We start from the raw sequence: 19307 nt of genomic DNA, 5'->3' as shown, positions 1-19307 counted from the left end.
GCAGGCGCGGGAGCGGGGCCTCGCCCCTGCCGACGTCGCAGACTGGAGCTCACCTGGGAGACTCCAAGAGGAAGCCGAGCCTCGATTCTGCTTCTCCAGGCAACGCGGGAGGCCCAGCGGGAAGGCAGGAGGCGGCGGCGGAGGAGGAGCTCTACTTAGCCGCAACTGTAGCGACAGCAACCGGAGTCGCAGCGGCAGCCACCTGCACCTGGAGTCCAGCCCACGTCCAGCGCCCGCCCGGCCGCCGCTTCCCGCCGCCCTGCCCTGCCCGCCCGCCAGGTAAGCCGGCGACAGGCGGAGGGAGATGCGGTACCTCTGGGCTGCGTTAAAGCAGGCGGGAGGACAGCCGCGGGGGTTCATATGTTGGGGACAGGGCTACGGTCCAGGTGGCCGGTTGGAGTCGGTCTCGAGAGCAGTGTTTCCGTTGCCCCTGGAGAGACCCCGAAAGGGGCTCTCCGGGCCAAGGGGCAGGTGGCGCCCCGGGGGAAGCCCAGTCACACCCTCTCGCCCACGGTGCCCCGCCAGTCCTTGTGGGGCGGCCCCAGAGGAGCTGGACCGAGATCAAAGACCTGGTGGCCCCGGACTTGCCCTTGGGAGGGTCGCAGCGTGGGGACCCTGAGAGGGAGGGCCCGGCGGGAGGCGGGCGCGCTTCCACTCCGGCTAACAGGTTGCCTGTCTCCTCCAGCCTCTCTGCCCGAGAGGGCATCCCGCGACGGCGAAGGGCATGGCTTTGCCAGGCAACTTTCCCAGCCGGGGACCCCAAACAGTTCTGGGCAGCAAACCGTGGCCGCCGAGCCATTTAAATGGTTTCCGAGTGGTTTGGAAGGGGCTCTGTGGCCGGGACGCAGACACCCCTCTCTCTCTGTTTCGACTCTGCGCTTTTCCGGGTGCGCTCTCCAAGCCAGAGTTGGGCCCACTTTCCTGTCCAATGGAGAAGAGTTCTTTTCTTCCGTGGCGGGAGGAAATCCAACTGCCACGCACCGACCACACACCATCTCTTTAGAGGACCTGTTGACTTAAGGACCTGTATATCGCGGTTATGGTTTGCCTGTGGCATATGACTCAAAGGTTCAAAAAAAAAAAAAAAATTGTTTTAGGATCCTGCCACGTCTAAGCTTGGGTGTGCCGGGCCCAAATTCCTTTCCCTGCCTAATTAGGCTTTTTTGAAGCCTAAGAATTGAGGGTGAAACTGGCGCTTACCTTAGACTTTTATTTCCTTCTCTTTCCAACTCATCAAAGAAACTATTTCTGTTTTAAGAATCCCATCGAGTTACCAATATTTCCGATTCTGAAAACGTTATTAAGTTAACATAACTTGCTAGAGAAGTTACAATACATAATGAAGACATTTACACTCAAATTCTATAGCTAAAAAATATTAAAGTGACAGCATTTTAATTAGAAAAATCTCTGCTTGTGAGAAACTCTGTTGCTTCTTTTATTGTATGTATTTTTTCTTTGAGTTTGTGGCTAAAATCCATGAGGTTAAAGTCACACCATGCCATCAGATTTTTTTAAATTTAACTTTTAATATCTGAAGTCTAGCGCATGTTAAACTTTCTGAGCAGTTTGTACCGAGAATCTTTCTTTATGTATTGCTTTAGCCATCGTTTTTACAGAGGAGTTTCTAATAATAATAACAATTCCACTAGATTTGTTTTGTTCTATCTCTGCATATTTTAAAAATATATTTTAAGTGGTATGTTTATCTTAAAATGCCTTATGCAACATGTAGTGGGTTTTTTTTTTCTTCTTCTTTTTAAGATTACATGGAAATCTAAAAGCCAACCACAGCATAACAGGACGTAATTATTAATTCAACCAGGAATTTTCTACATTTCTTGAAAGACTCTCACCTGACCTCTTAATCTCATCTCCATACAGAGAAATAAATATGCTTAATACTGTTTAAATATTAGATATAGGAGTTGTTCCCTGAATTCTGAATATTAATCTTCATTACTTACTGGGCAGATGTTATCAGACTGTCTTTCCTATTAACCTCTAGTGAGAAATGTAACATGTTTTCATTAGCCAGAGTAACGGTGTGATTTAACCTATCTGTTAAATAGGAAAAATAATGCTTTCCTAGATTAAGATAACAAAGCCTTAAAAACAATCAGGAATATCTTCCAGCCCTAGCCTTCTGGCGATCCCTTTCTCACTTTGGAGATTCAGTAGTGAAACCATTCATTTGTGAAAAATTGAAGCCAAGAGAGGTATTCTAACTTCATTTCACCCAGAGATGGCATGATCATTCCAGTGGCTTGACTCATGACTCCTGTATCTTACTTTTTACCACCCACATCCTCACTTATCGTAAGATGTTTATCTTTTTTCTTTCATATAATTTGTAAGGCCTTTGTAATTACAGAATAGTCTATTGCTCTTTCTTCAGCTCTGATTTACCCTCATTTCTACTTGTCCAAATGATGCCTGACTTCATGGAGACTACCAAGTGAAGGCATCATGCTCCTCTCATTGTGAAATAGCATGCATATTAACGATGCCATGTCAATTGAGATTTTTATTTCCTTCTTGATATTTCCAAGCCACAGTTAATTTTTTAAGTCAATGTGGATAACATTATTTAGTCTTCTGATCTTTTTATTATATTGGCTTAAAATATATTTTATGAGGCAGCTACCCAGTGCCTTTCATCTGTTTGCAACACTCCAGATTTTTGGTTTCAAGCACACGTCCTTAACACTAAGTTTCTTTAAACTTTGTTTTCCTTTTACTGCAATCCTCAACAACTAATTTATTCTCTGCCTCAACTCCGAAAACTCCAATGTGAGTGTATATAAATGAAACAAGTTTTATTAATATAAAACAGTGCTTAACCTTACAACTTGGATGTTCTTTATTATTTTATTTTTTAAAATATTGGTCTAAACGCATTAGACCTCTTTATGACCACGAATGTGCTGGAGCCTACAATGTGAAAATAGCACTATTCCGTTGAATTTTTGTTTTTTTTAAGGCTGATTTTTCTACCAGCTTTCTTTTTCTATGTGTCATACATGCACGCGCGCGCGCACACACACACACACACACACACACACACACAGGCACGTACCCACTCACATGAAAGAAAATAAATTATTTCTTAAAAACTGTACTGTAATCCTAATTAAACATGTATTGTAGGGCTTGAAGCTCCAGGACCTTGGTGCTAGATTAAACCTTTAAAATCTTAAGAACTGTATGAAGCCTTGTTCATTATACATATTTTGTGTTGAATGGGTTTCATCATGCTGTAGTGTATTTGGGAACAGGAAAAAGTAGAAATATTTTTTTCTGAGGGGATTTTGATGGTAAGAATTAAGTGAAATTTTGAGGGAGAAACATTCTGTCCAGCTCTGTTCTAAACTCTTAAAGTTTTATGAATGAGTTAGAGTCCTGGGTGGAGTCTAAAAAATTTATTAGAGAAAACATAGCCAGTTTATTATTTGGTTTATATTCTGTTAATATTTAATGCTTTTCTCTTTTACTATGAAACAAGTATAAGAGACAAATTATAGGAATTACACTTCCCCTCTCCACCAAAAGACTACATTGAGAGATTAAAATAGATCCCTAAATGATTTGTAGGAATGTAGTCTTGAAAGCTCTGATTGGATAATTAAGCCTTCTGTAGACACTTTCAATTTTAACGTGCCTTTACATTCTTGGTGAGTGAAATATTTCTCCTAAGGAAAATGTTATCATATTTAGGATTTTGGAAACGATCAGTGTCTGGATCATCTTCACATGTATTCAGTTCTCTAGTTCATCCAGTGTAAAAATACATTTGGAATGATGGATACTTTATGGATATAAAATCCTATTGAAAAGGAAGGTATTTTCAATTACCTGTTCAATTATGCATCTAGTTAGTATCAAAATAATTCATACTATGTAATTTGGGTAAAATATAACACAACTCATGTACACTCAGGGGGAAAACTGAATTCAAATCAATTCCAGCAGTGGCAGGAGACGAAAGTACATTCATTTATTGAAAAGCAAAGACAAGTAGCACTCTGAATTCTAGGTCATTAGAGACTACTGACAATTATATGACATTTCCTTGGGTCATTTTCAGAGTTGGGCTCTTATTTTTGGCACTGAATAGAGAATATTCCCCCAAGTAAACCTTTTCCCTATAATTGTTTCAGTTTCAAACTGTCCAAACTAATTTTCTTTTCTATATGATTGTCTCTGGGACATCCTTAACATTTCTTCATCACCAGAGATTGTATATGTTCAAACCAGAACCTTCATCTCATCAAAAAACAAACAAATGAACAACCTGCTCACTTTCTGTATTCTATCTATAGAAAGCAGTACATTGTACCATTTCTTGTCTATAATTCCAAAATCAGCCTCTGAAAACAAAGCAAAACAAAATTTAACTCATTTGTTAGCAAAACCTGAACTCAATTGGAGCAAAGCCTGAGTGAACTGTCAGGAGGCTATTGTGATTGTGTATCCAACTTAGTGGGTTATGTCCAGCTGCAGAAATAGTGCTGTTTGATTACATAATACTGCCCCAGGCCCTGCTGGGTACACTCTTACATTGGGTATGGAAACCATATCACCTTTCTAATATCCAAAAAAATCTGATTTTTTAATGAGACAAAGTCTCACTATGTTGCCCAGGCTGATCTTGAACTCCTGGGCTCAAGTGATCCTTCCATGTCAGCCTTCCAAGTAGCTGAGACTACAGGCTGTCAAATCCTGAATTTTGAAACACATGTTGCTGCAGGGATTTGGGGGAGTGAATCATAGATGTGTACCACCATCCAGGTGCCATACCAAAAATCCAGAGGTAATTTTAAACTCTTTTTCTTAGCCTCTACAACTGCTATGGTCTGAATGTTTGTGTTTTCCAAAATTCATATGTTGAAATCAAATCCAGTGTATTGGTATTAGGAGTAGGGTCTTCGGGAGGTGATTAGGTCATGAGGGCCTTGGCCTCTTGTGTTTTTATAAAAGATAATGTCCTTATAAAAGAGGACTGAGAAAGCTTGTTAGCCTTTTGCCCTTCCTCCATGTGAGGTCACATAGGAGGCCATCTATGAGGGATGTGCCCTTGCCAGAAATTGAATCTGCCAGCGACTTGATCTTGGACTTCCCAGCTTTCAGGCTGTGAGTGGTATATTTGTGTTGTTTAAATTACCCAGTCTAAGGTATTTTGTTATAGCATGAACTAAGACAACAACCATTAGAACACTGAATCCATTTAACATTTTACACCTCTCTCCAAGTCATAAATTCTTCTTTCACTTCTACTGCTCTAGTTAAGGGTCTTAACATCTCTTAACTAGGGTATCATAGCTGCTTCCTACCTGGTATCTCAGCAGATAGTGTTGTCATCCTTAAGTCCATCATCTGGAGGATGAGGATGATCTTTTTAGAAATTCTCCCTGTCACTTAAAATCCTTCGACAATTTTCTGTTGCTTACAGGATATCCCTTAAAATGGTCCCATGGGATCTGACACTTGCTTAACTCTGGATTGATACTCCATAAGCCGACATTTTATTTCCCAACAATAGACTTCTTGTTTTTTTGTGTGTGTGCTTTTCTTTTGCACTTCTCACTGCCGAGAGTGCCTTTCCTTCTACTTTTACCTCTATCTATAGTTCTTAATGACTCTTAAGACTCAAGAAGGTCTTGCCTCATTTGGGAAGACCCACGTCTCCACATATACCTAAGCAGTGTGAGGTGTCCTGTGTATACTTCTATTATTTGCTTGACATGATATAAATACACTCTGCTTTTGCTCTTGTCTGTGACACACACACACACACCCCTTTTGGATTATTTGCAAAATATGCAAAATTTCCCTTTCCATTAAGCCTTTTGTGGAATAAAAATTTTGGAGTAGAAGTGTCACAGAGAGGGGAGAGGCATCGGCAGGCAGTATTTAAGTCAATCTGCTTTTTTTTTTTTTTGAGACGGAGTCTCACTCTGTCGCCTAGGCTGGAATGCAGTGGCCGGATCTCGGCTCACTGCAAGCTCCACCTCCTGGGTTCAGGCTATTCTCCTGCCTCAGCCTCCCAAGTAGCTGGGACTACAGGCGCCCACCACCACACCCGGCTAATTTTTTTTGTATTTTTAGTAGAGACGGGGTTTCACCATGTTAGCCAGGATGGTCTTGATCTCCTGACCTCATGAATCGCCTGCCTCGGCCTCCCAAAGTGTTGGGATTATAGGTGTGAGCCGCCGCGCCCAACCCAATCTGCCTTTTTAATGGGAAGTAACCAAAGAAACTGGGGAGTAGCAAACTTGTTTCACTGTCTTAATTAGTCTTTAATTTGGTTTGCTGTTACTTCCATCTCATTACTTTGAGTTCTATTTTATTTTGGGGCCTTTTGGTTCTGTTCCAAGATCTGGGGGTTTTATCATTTAAAAGTGAAAAGTTAACTTTGTAATTGAAATGTCTTGCAGCTTTTGCTGATACATATTCCACAATTGAGTATATTATTATTGTTGAGGAGCTTAAAAGGAGCAGCCTTTGCTTAAAAAATATAATTGAATTAGACTAGACTGAAACCCTCTCCCAAACAAAGAAAAACAAAAATGAGGCAAAAGATTTCTTGGAATTAGCAGTCCTCCTTTCATCTCTTCCTAGCTAGTCCTATGCCAAGTTCTGTCAGTTTTACTTTCTAAATGTTTCTCAAATCCATCTACTTTTATTCATTCCTATCTCTATCATCATCTCTTGCCTGGACTTTTGCCATGGCCTCCCTGTTTGTCTATCTGAGCTAATTCTGGCTTCTTGCTTGTTGGTTCCTCACCTTGCACCCAGAGTGATCTTTTCAAAATATGTGGTTATGTTATATCCTACATAAAGCCCTTCAGGGCCCTTAAGATAAGGCAAACTCCTTAACATGCCCAAAGGCCTGGCATGATTTGGCTCCCATCAAACACACAGCACACTCATCATTGTTCCAGCTCCACCAATCTTTTTATATTGCTGTGTTCCTTTTGCTTCTAGGTCTTTGCAAGTGGTCTTCCCTGCCTGGAAGGCTCTTCCTCCCCTTTTGGCCTAACTACTTAACGTGCAGTCTTCAAATTCCAGTTTGAGCTCCCACTTTTTCATCCCTAACTGTAACTTGGAATTTTTCAACAATCTCACCACATCCTTCCCCCTAACTATGGGTTAGAGTGAAGACTGTAGCCTAAAGAAATAAAGTCCTATTTAGTACCTGAGAGCATTGACTTATAAAAACAAAAGTTTCCCCACAAAGGAGGCAGACATTAATATATGGCCCATATTTTTTAAAATAGATTTTAGTTATTAATGCTTTTATATTTTTATCAAGTAATAACAGTTTATATTATTCTCATAATAAGTATTGGTCCTTATTTACTATTGAACACTTACATGGCAGGCATATTTTAAGCAATTTACATGAGTTTACTTATTTAATCTTCAAAGCAACCCTATGAGGTGCATGCTATTTTCCTCCCTATTTTAAAGATAGGAAAATTGAGAGATTAAGTAGTTTGCCTCTATTTACAAGGTTAGTGAAAGACTGGAGCCAAGACTCAAGTCCAAGCAATACAATTCCAAATCCTGCACAGTTCACCTTCTATTTCCATGAATTCTGTGTCTATAGATTCAAACAACCTTAGATTGAAAATATTCAGGAAAAAAGTAATACAGCAATAAAAAATAATATAAAAAAGCACAGTATAACAACTATTTACACAATATTTACATTGAATTAGGCATTATAAGTAATCTAGAGATGATTTAATGTAATTGGGATGATGTGCGTAGGTTAAATCCAAATAGTACATCATTTTATAAAAGTGACTTGAACATCTGCAGATGCTGGTATCCACAGGGGTTATGGAACCAATCTCCTGCAGATACCAGGACATGACTGTACATATGTCCTACTTACATATAAACAAAATAAAATAGGGTTGTTAAAAGACTTCCAACAACAATAAAAGTCCAGTCAACCCTGCCCCTCCTTTCTCATCTCCCCAGTCCTGTTGCCTAAAAGCAACTACTTGCATTTATTTAAATGTTTCTTCCAGCACTTACCTTTTCAAATAATATACTTATACTGCTGTTTCTTAATGTATCAATATTTGGCAATATCTACTGACTTCCCATTATGGTAGATAAATATTTAGATCTTTCATACACAGCCACCTCTACTCTCCCTCCTTGACCTCCCAATATAATTCTCACATTGTTTTGTTTGCCTTTTAGTATTTATTTAGTGTGATTACATAGATATTGTTTACTACTGAGTCCAGCAAGCATATTACAAGTAGGATTCTTTACTTGTAGAATTTTTTTTTAAAATCCTAGGAGTAATAATGAACTCATTTAAGAAAACACTTGGCTTAGTGTTTCCATATGTCAATTAGAGTGCAATTTCTGTGTACTCTAACATCTTTTCAGCTTGGTTTTACATGTAGTCTAACATAACAGATTTATTGGTCCCTTACTGGAGAAATCTGTGCTCCCCGTTTGGACTGTTGCTCTCTAGGCCTGTTCCGTGGTGGTTGTTTGGAATTTCTTTTTGCTGACATCTCTGATACAGCTGCTATTCCTTAGAGACTATGACTTTTGTTTTTTATTCACACCCTCATTTGGATGAAACACATATCCACCACTAGCTTCCTGAAAAATGGTGCATGGAATTAAGAAATGTGAGATATTGCATGCCTAAAACTCTTTATTCTACCTTTACACATTTTCCTTTCTGTTTTATTTAATTCTTAAACATGTGTTAGTAGTTGCAGTTGTTTGTGAACTCCAGTTGTTTGAAGTTCGCAATTTTCAAAAGTTAGGAAGGGTATATGATAAATCTTCCTTTCACTGTTGTCCTCTGACACCAGTTTTCTTCTCCAGAGGCAACCAATGCTATTTTTTAAAAATATAAAAACAATACATATGTATTTTCCTTCTTTTTAAAATACAAAGCTTGCTTTTTTTGTTCCCATTTAACTATATTGTGGGGATCATTTCATATCAGGATATAAATTAGCTTTGCTTTTTATTTTGCATAATATTTAATCATATTACTCCATCATAATTTATCTCTTTCCCTACTGGTAGAGTTCTAGCTTGTTTCAACCCTTTGATATTAGAACAATGCTTTAATGTGCAAGTTACAGGTGTGCCATTTCACTAGTGCATTAGCATATCTATGGGATTTCTAGAAGTCATCCTCACATCTGATTTATGCTTTGACAGAGACTAGAGTAGTAAGCAGCCCTGCAAGTTTGATAATTCTAAGTCAAATGAGGTAAGAAGAAAGGGGGAAAAACATCTGATAGTAAATACTTAATGGCAGAGTGGGCTCATTTCTAGAGGACAATTAATAAAGCAGACAGGGTGTCTCATAGAAATTGTTTTCTTTGAGCTTTTTGAACATGACCTTTTTTTTTTCAGATGTGACCCATCATTTTGAACTGGATAAAACTTGTTTCTATTGTGACCTCAGTCTCCTTCTTGTACTCTACCCTCTATCATTGCCTCCATTAGTTTCACTGGCCTCTGGTCTCATATTTTTGAGTTCTAGGTCTACCACTGAAGATAATGCAGAAGAGAAAGCACTCCATTAGCTAGCACCTTTCTTTTTTGGGATGGGATCTTGATGTGTTTCCTAGGTTGGTCTTGAACTCCTGGGCTCAAGCAATCCTCTTGCCTCAGCCTCCCGAGTAGCTGGGATTACAAGCACCTAGCTAGCTAGCACCTGTCAACAAGTCCAGAACACATCTTTTTTTTTTTTGAGACGGAGTCTCGCTTTGTCGCCCTGGCTGGAGTGCAGTGGGGCGATCTCGGCTCACTGCAAGCTCCGCCTCCCGGGTTCACACCATTCTCCTGCCTCAGCCTCCGAGTAGCTGGGACTACAGGCGCGCACCACGACGCCCGGCTAATTTTTTGTATTTTTAGTAGAGACAGGGTCACCGTGTTAGCCAGGATGGTCTCGATCTCCTGACCTTGTGATCCGCCCGCCTCGGCCTCCCAAAGTGCTGGGATTACAGGCGTCAGCCACTGCGCCCAGCCCAGAACACATCTTTAACACCCATCACAACTTAACAACCTCCGTAGCCTCCACATTGACTCATTTCCTGAGCTCAGCTAACTCTACTTCCAAAATCTGTTTCCAAGCTTCCGTGTCCCTTATATTTATCTCTTGCCTGGATTGCTTTTAAGGGTATCCTGAATGCCTTTAGCCTCCTATCAGATTTTTCTACCTCCCCAAAAACTCCATGTTCAGCACAACTTCAAGGATAACCATTCTAAATTTCAGTTCTCATTAGGTCATCACCTTACTTAAAACTCATCAGGGCCTCTCCCTTTGCCTAAATAATTAAATGTAAATCCCGTGGAATTAAGCACCCCACCCTCCCTTATTTGGAGCTTGGCATTCAGTGTGTGTTTAGTAGGCCTCACGGTATATGGTAATTGACTATGCATGGTTCTGGGTAAAATTACCCTACTTGAGGCCATCTGTTGATAGAAGAATTAAAGGTTAGGCTGAGACTGGTTTATTTCCAACCCAAATTTTATATTAAAGGAGTTTTTCTTGTACCTTAACCATGAAGAGTGGATAATGCAGGAATTTCAGATGGTAGTTGGAGAAGTGGAAGGATATTGTTTGCTTCAAATTAGGCACATATATAGCCTAATCTTAAAGGTAGACACAGATTTTATGTATAATAAAAACTGATGTTATGGAAGACTTGAAAAGAATTCTGTTTTACATCTGGGGAGGTGGCAACTGATGGGGAAGTGGTAAATATGGGGAGACTTATAAATATTGAGATTGAAGTCTTTTAGAATTTCTACAGCAGGGGTTAGCAAACTATAGTTCTTAGATCAAATCTGATGCACTACCTGTTTTTGAAAACAAGTTTAATTGGAATGCAGCTATGCTCATTCATTTACAAACTGTCTTTTTTGTACTACAACGGAATTGAATAGTTGCAGTAGAGACAATATGGCCAGCAAAGCAAAAAAAATGTTTGTTATCTAGTCCTTTACAAAAAGTTTGTCGACACTTTTTCTACAGGGTAATGGAAGCTGAGAGGTGGGGGAGGAGTATCTATCACATCAGCATTGGTAAACCTGTAGAAAGTTTAATGCAAAATGATAACAATTGAGCAAGCAATCTTCTTTATTCCTTCACTCCCTATTCCTTAATATTCTTGGGGCCTCAAAGGAAGAATGAATGGAGAGAAATTGCCTACTGCTTGTATGTGTTTGGACTCCTTCAAAAAAGGAATGTTTGGTTGAATTAATTGAATGCAATCTATCCATCCTCCAAACACATGCCATAAAAAGGCCCAGTAGATACTTCTTTCACTAAAGTATTAAGTAGTACATTAGTGAAGGGATTCCCTTTTTCCATGAAAAAAATCTGTGGCTGCTCTCCTTTGTAGACCATTGAAATTGGCTCTCTGATTTCACTGAAGATGATGAAATTCCATAGCAGCAAAAGCCAAGTGGCAGTAAGCCCTTATCCACCAAATATATATACATCCACAAGTATATACATATTATCCACCAAGTATGTACATCTCCCACAATGAAAAGCTGGGACGTAGAGGTATCAGAAAACATTGGCTTGCAGATGTTTTTGAGAGCTGAGATACTGTCTTTGGTATATGCCTAGTGGTAGCTAATGAGTAAGATTTACGTAAGTAGTACTATAGCATCCCTTCATCAATATAATAGGAAAAACTCTAGCTCTGGTAGCAAAAAAGTTAACTTTCATTGCTACATTCAAGAGGCACAGTATCTTACTCAGTTTTCAGGTCTAAGTCAATTCACACTCCCAGAGCTTTGCCCCAAAGGGAACTGTAGCCATTTACCGGAGACTATGCTTTGGGGAAAAAGAAATAATCAGACCTTTCATACTAATTCCTAGGGGGACCCAAAAGTATTGTAGCCAACTGTTCAAAGTGGAGACTTACAGTGCTCAGGTAACACGTGGAGTCTTAGTTCCAGCTGTACTCATAGTGGGTCCAGGGGGTCAGCAGATCTAGCCTGTGCTTATTTCCCCAGTTCTTTAATGAATAATTGGAGTAGACATACTGGGTAACTGGCAGAATCTCCATATTGACTCTCTAAACCAAGCTTGTTTAACCTGTGGCCCATGGGTCACATGTGACCCTGGATGGCTTTGAATGTGGCCCAACACAATTTGTAAACTTTCTTAAAACATTATGAGATTTTTTTTGTAATTATTTTTTTTTCCCCTCCAGCTCATCAGCTATTGTGGTAGTGTGTTTTGTGTGTGGCCCAAGACAATCCTTCTTCTAATGTGGCCAGGGAAACCAAAAGATTGGACACCCCTGCTAACCCATAGAGGGAGGACCATGTGATAGGAGAGCTAAGTAGAAGAGTTTAGAATTTCCCCTTTCTTCAAAGATAGTAAATCAAAAGTAATAACATATCCATGAGGAAACTGTCAAGATTGATGTCACTATCAAAGATTTAAAATAAGACTTGTGATATCTATCACATCCCCATTTAGCTCACTTATTTTGCCTAGGCAGAAGTTAAATGGATCTTAGAGAATGGCTGTAGACTACCCTCAACTTAATTATTGGGTGACTCCAAATGTAGTTGCTGACCCAGATGTAATATCCTTATCAAACCACATAGCCCCTGGCATTTGGTATGTAGCTATTGACTTAGTTAATATCTTTTTCTGCCAATTTACAAGGACCACCCAAAACAATTTGTTTTTATCTAGCAGGGCCAACAATATGGCTTCACAGTCTTGCCTCAGGGCTAGATCAATTCTTAATCTTAGTCATCGTAACATTTCACAAGCCATCACACTGATCCACTACATTGATGATATTATGCTGATTGTCTCTGATGAGAAGAAAGTAGCAAATACTTTAGCTATCCTTGTAGAGCATATAAGAATTAGACAGTGACAAATCAGCCCCAGAGAAATTCAGCAAAATTTCTGGGCATTCAGTAGCCACTATGCTTGATAGACTTTTTTTTTTTTTTTTCTTTTTTGAGAGGGAGTCTCATTCTGTTGCCCAGGTTGGAATGCAGTGGTGAGGTCTGGGGTCACTGCAACCTCTGCCTCCTGGGCTCAAGCAATCCTCTCACCTCAGCCTCTTGAGTAGCTGGGACCATAGGTGAGCACTATACCCGGCTAATTTTTGTGTTTTTTTTGTAGAGATGTGGTTTTGCCATATTACCCAGACTGGTCTTGCACTCCTGGGCTCAAGCAATTCACCTACCTCAGCCTCCTAAAGTGCTGTAATTACAGGCATGAGCCACTGCACCCAGCCTCAATAGTCATTTTTGAATTTAGGGGCAACATTCACAACATTTGAATATGCTACCTCAACCTGTTTACAGAGTAACTCATAAGGCTACCAGTTTTTTTTTTTTTTTTTTTTTTTTTGAGACGGAGTCTTGCTCTGTCGCCCAGGCTGGAGTGCAGTGGCGCGATCTCGGCTCACTGCAAGCTCCGCCTCCCAGGTTTACGCCATTCTCCTGCCTCAGCCTCCCGAGTAGCTGGGACTACAGGCGCCCGCCATCTCGCCCGGCTAGTTTTTTGTATTTTTTTTAGTAGAGACGGGGTTTCACCGTGTAGACCAGGATGGTCTCGATCTCCTGACCTCGTGATCCACCCGTCTCGGCCTCCCAAAGTGCTGGGATTACAGGCTTGAGCCACCGCGCCCGGCCAAGGCTACCAGTTTTTAATGATGATCAAAGTAGAAGAAGGCTCTGCAGCAAGCCCAGCAGTACAGGCTATGCTGCCACTTCAGCTTTATGATCTAGCAAACTCAATGACTCTCTTAGTATCTGTGCCAAAGAGGAATGCTCTATGGAGCCTCTGGAAAGTGCCGATAGCAAAATCACAATGCAGACATCTAGGATTTTGAAATAAATATTTTCTTCAGATAACGGTTTACTTTTTGGTAAACAGCTTCTGACTTGCTACTAGGTAGATATTGAATGTATAATTATGGGTTACCATGTGGACCAAGTTTCCCATCATTAGGTAAAATCTGACCTATTGTGCCATAAGGTTGGCGATGTACAAGAGCAATATATCACTGAGTGGAAATAGTACATGAGACAGAACTAGAGCAGATCTGGATAGTACCAATAAGTTGTATGGACCAGGGACTCAGACTTCTTTGGCAGCAACTCTAATGGCATTGCCTCGTCTCCTTCAACTCATGCCTGTGGCTTCTTGGCGATTCCCTTAGTCCAGTTGTTAGAAGAAAAAAAACAAAACAAAATGCCTCAAATCTGATTTGCAGATGAATCTGAATCTGAAGAATATACTAGGACTACCCAAGATTAGACTGTATAGCACTACAGCTCTACCCATGAGTAACTGTGAATAATACTCAATAAGGAACATTCTTTCTGTAGGCAGAAATTTGAACAGTCAATACGGTTGTCCACTATGTTGGGAATGAGACATGCCTACAAATACAGATCTATATTGATCATCGATAGGTAGTCGTTAATGGTGTATGTATGGTCAGAGTTGGAAGGAACAAGATTGGAAGATTGGTGACAAGGTCATTAGTTTGAGGAAGAGGTATGTGAACAAATCTTTCAAAATGAAAAGACCCTGAAAAAATTTGTATCCCATCTGAGTGCCCACAAAAGCACATCCATTGCAGAGGAGGCTCTTAATAATCAAGTGGACAAAATGACACATTCTGCACATCAGTCAGCCTCTCTCTCCAGCTGTCTCAGTGCTTGTTCAGTGGGCCCATAAACAGAGTCTTTGTGGCAAGACTAGAGCTGTGTATGCATGGGCTCAGCAACATGGCTTCCCCTTTCTAAAGTTGACTGGGATAGCACTGCTGCTGAGTTCCTAATCTGCAGAGACCAACACTGAGCCCCTGTGGGGATCAACCAGCCTCTGGGTGGCAGGTTCATTATACTGGATTTCTTCCTTCATTAAGGGGGCAGAGACTTCTCCTCACTAGAATAGACAAATATTCTAGATACGGATTTGCCCTTCCTTGACATCACCAACATCTGTGGACTCCTAGAATGCTTAAGGGCATGGTGAATACAGAGTAGTAGTTAGTGTAAGAAAGAAGCCATAGATATTCATTATGACCTCGCAGCCAATTAGGTAAGTGAGGATTATTATAGGTTTGCATATTTTTTTTTTAAATTTTTTCCATCAGCTTTCCCAGGTTCAATGCACATTTCTTCTTTGCTTCTTGTATCTAGGGTTTTTTTTTGGTATATATTAACAATTTTATTCTCTCTCATTTTCATTTTAAAAACTGTTAAATAGAAGCCATTGGAGATCAACTTTACAAAATAGTAAAACATTAGGTAACAGAATATTTAGTGACACTGTGACACAATTTAAGGAGTAACTTAGAGTCACAGCAGTGGCTACAATGGCTGTTAGGACTCTATGTCTCTCATTTTTGAGGCAATAGAACTTCTTCACTTATAAAGAACGACAGTTAGACTTTGTTAGGTGAAATATAGAATTGCGTTGTTATTGTGCAGGAGTTTAAGTGTGTGGGAGAGGGTGCATGTGGAAGCTGAGTAGTCAAAAGTGTAGACTTTGCTGCTTATCAGTTTATTGTCTCTTAGTTCCAAATTTACTGTATTAGCCTGCTCTGTAATAATGGAGCTGGGCCTTGTAAATATTTCTTTTTTACTGGCTCATTCAATGTTAAGCCTTGTCAGTAGAGGGCACTGGAGGGACACTGAAGTGACTGAGGCTTCTCTTTCTGGTTTCTGTGATGCTCACTGGCTAAGCTCCTTTGGAGCATGGTTTTCCTCTACTGCTCACTCCCCAGTATGATTTTCTCCAGTACTAGGTACCTGCAGAACACAGCTTTTTCTAGAGTTGGTGTCCCCCACACACTCTACTTTCTTTAGAGCTTGATTTGGGCAGCAGTGGTGTACCCCTGAGCCACAGACACCATGGACCTGCTCTGTCACCCAAGTCACTGCTCCCCAAACTCTCACCTCAGATCCACACATGCCAACTGGGGGACCCACAAGACTGGGTGTCTAGGGAGCCGGCTGCCCACCTTTGTCCCAGGCAGCCAGCCCAGAGCTGTTGTTGCCTGTGTGGCACATGAAACTGCACTAAACTCCTGCAGGGGACAACCTCTGTGATTCCAGATTCCCTCAGCAGCTGGCAGTTTTCCTCAGCACTTAGCTAGTTCTAGGGTTCTGTCCCCGGCTGTGAACAGCCTCTTCTGGAACTTCAGGGTCAGATTTCTGATAAGTCCCATGAATGAAGTACTTCTGTGACTTTTCTAGCAGGTAGTCAAAACTAGGGCATTTCCATAGACATCTCTGGATCTCAGCCCTGGTGAGAGGAGAGCTCTTCCTTGAACACTTATTTCAGCCTTAGGGGGAGTGGTTGCCCCTTATACTGTATTTACAACTCCTGTATTCTTTAGAATTCTCCTTAACTCCCACTAGGCAATTTCCTGTTACTCCAATCCTCTTTTAATACTCAATTGTATTAAACTCTCTCTGTTCAAATTACTATGTGGTTTCTATCTCCTTACTAATCCAAAAGCCACCAACTATGTTTACAAGGTAAATAGATGGACAAATGTTTTGTTTTGTTTTGTTTTTCTTGAGACAGAGTCTCACTGTGTCACCCAGGCTGGAGTGCTGTGGCGCAATCTTGGCTCACTGCAAACTCTGCCTCCTGGGTTCATGCCATTCTCCTGTCTCAGCTTCCCAAGTAGCTGGGACTACAGGCACCCGCCACCACGCCCGGCTAATTTTTTGTATTTTTAGTAGAGACGGGGTTTCACCATGTTAGCCAGGATGGTCTTGATCTCCTGATCTCATGATCCTCCTGCCTCGGCCTCCCAAAGTGCTGGGATTACAGGCGTGAGCCACCGTGCCCGGCTGATGGACAAATGTTTTAAAATGCAGTGCCTCTGCCTGGGGGGGAGGGAATACCAGTTACATGAATAATCTCTGGATCCACCTAAATCACTTCTCAAAATTCCTCTACTCCATAGTATGCCATAAGTAATCAATGCATATCTTTCATCCGTAATGTAAAAGTCATTCACAGGTGCAGACGTAGCAGGAAACAGCATGTGAGACCCTGAGTTTGTGACTCCCTTGACAGGTAATGTAGTATCATAATTACTGGTTTGTGTCAAACTGTCGAGATAGAGTTGGCTAGCTCACAAATCCAGATTCTATCAGCAACCTTTCACATTCAGAGATGACGACAAGGGAGATGTCTGTCTGACTAGGGGTAGCTGAGAAGTTGGATGTCTCACCCTGTCCTTGTGGGTATTGAAACCTGTGCCTCACAGTTGCTGATGGTTAACTCTGTCACTCAGCTTTTTGTCTCACAACCTGCAGATATCTTTGTTCAGAAAGCTGTTCTTAGTTTATAACAATTGCATGTAGTTTAGTTATCCACTGGTGCCATTGCCCAGCCACCCAGAGTAACTCTACTTTGCCTTTAGCTGAGATCTTTGAGGTGTGTCTACTGCTACCTGCTCTGAGACAGAATGTGGCTGTCTCCATGCAGTTTGCTTTGCATCAGTGTTTGTCTCTTGTCATACATCTACGTGCCACTTCCTGCTCAGAAGAAATGCTGCCAAGGGTGTAAACATGAACTTAAACATAATCAAAACTAACAAATTACAGCAGCAAAACACCATGAGATTTGATCCACCAATAAATGCAAGCAGAAATGACTTTCTGCCACTCCTCTGTTCCCTAACACTTTAACCAGTAGATGAGGGGCACATAATAAAACTTCTACTCAAGCACTTAAAGGTTTATTATCAGGCCAAGGTCTTTAAATTTTGTTTTTCTTTGTTTTGTTTTGAATTCAGTTAGGAAATACAGATGATAGATAATGTGTGGCAAAGATCCAATGACTTTTATAATAATTCACAATAGTGTACTTTTCTTAATCTATAATCTGTATTAGGATATTGGGATGTAATTTTGTGTTTTTTTCTGCTTAGTGTGGTTACCCCTAACTCTTTACAGTATGCTTTAATTCAGTAGTAAGGTAGTTTTATATACCAAATTAGACATCATGGCAGTTAAATTCATCAGGAACCAGACTTTAAACCCCTGGAGTTGTAATGGTTTATTGTCACAAACATGGAAACAAGAAGTGAAAGGAACCACTATCTTATTTCATTAAATGTTACTTTCATGTAAAATTATAATGTTCTGCTTTCCACTACTTCAGAAAATTGCTTCAGTTGGAATTTTTAGGTTAAATGAACAACTAGTATTTCTGCAACCTATGCTTCTCCATCTAGAGGGACAATCATGATGGATGTTACCTTGATATTTTCCCTTCTCAATTTGTGTTTAAACAAGATCCCCAGGTAATTCATAGTCACTTTAAAGTTTGAGAAGCTGTAGTCTAGCTAACTGGAAGCCACCACTTTTTAATTAGATTATTTTAAATTTGTAAGATTTCAGATGGAAGCATATTTTTACCCCTGAGAATAATCCATTGATTTTAACACAGTGTCACAACCAGTTAAAATTGTGTATATTGCTTTAGCTTTTCACTTTATGAATATTTCTATTAATGACTTTTTAAAATGTCTACATATATACCAGGATACAGATTAATAACTTTTTAAAACCAGGTCTCTGAATTTCACTCTTAGAAATTCATAAGAATTTAGAATTTAGAAGATCTCTGAAATTTTTTTTTTTTTTTTAGTTTTTAAAAACTGTTTTATGATTTTTGACTTCTCTTCCTCTGTAAATCTGATCTTTGGTAATTAGCAAATAGCCATATTGGACATAGCGTTTAAAGGTTTTAGAAAGTGTACAAGAAGAACAAACCCTTTATCTGCTAATCATTTCTAATGTGCAAATATGACATGTTATATCCTGAGTTTGCTGTTGGGCTGGTTTTTTTCTTATCAATTCTCAAACTTCAGAGTCCAACTGGAAGTTGATTGTAGGAGAGATTTGTTTTGCTTCATGAGCTGTTTTTACGTAGGTCTTCCAATTTGGCAGGTAGTACTGACAAGGAACATGGCATTATTCCCAGAAAAAGGAATTAAGAATCCTGGTTTCATTTTACTCATTCATTTATTGTGTGTCTTTTGGCTTATGTCTTTCATTGTTCAGGTATCAATTTTCCCATTTTTATGATTGGAATAAAATATTTATAAAATGATTTTATAGAATCATAATTTGCAATAAAACCTCAGTGCCTCATTTATATCAGCATAAGTCCCTGTGTCCTTTTGGAAAACTGTGGGTCATTCCTGCTTTGGATTTTATTATATATCTCCAAGTCTAAATAACTTCTATTCATTTACATCAAGAATCTATTT

The 19307-nt window shown here is 40.1% G+C and overlaps 1 protein-coding gene across 2 annotated transcripts in view; it reads left to right on the top strand.

Moving 5' to 3' along the window:
* The window catches only part of GALNT3 (polypeptide N-acetylgalactosaminyltransferase 3), a 46796-nt gene continuing 27489 nt past the window's right edge, over positions 1-19307 (top strand). Inside the window, exon 1 of one of the 2 annotated variants that reach the window (XM_011958026.1) lies at positions 1-279. The gene's annotated coding sequence lies outside the window, so the exon portion shown is untranslated. The remainder of the gene's footprint in view (positions 280-19307) is intronic. The other variant, XM_011958027.1, reaches the window with a different exon arrangement.

Source organism: Colobus angolensis, unplaced genomic scaffold, assembly GCF_000951035.1.
Source record: "Colobus angolensis palliatus isolate OR3802 unplaced genomic scaffold, Cang.pa_1.0 Scaffold456, whole genome shotgun sequence".
NCBI lineage: Eukaryota > Metazoa > Chordata > Mammalia > Primates > Cercopithecidae > Colobus > Colobus angolensis.
Note: the sequence above shows the minus strand (reverse complement) of the source record. Positions and strands in the feature narration are given on the sequence as shown.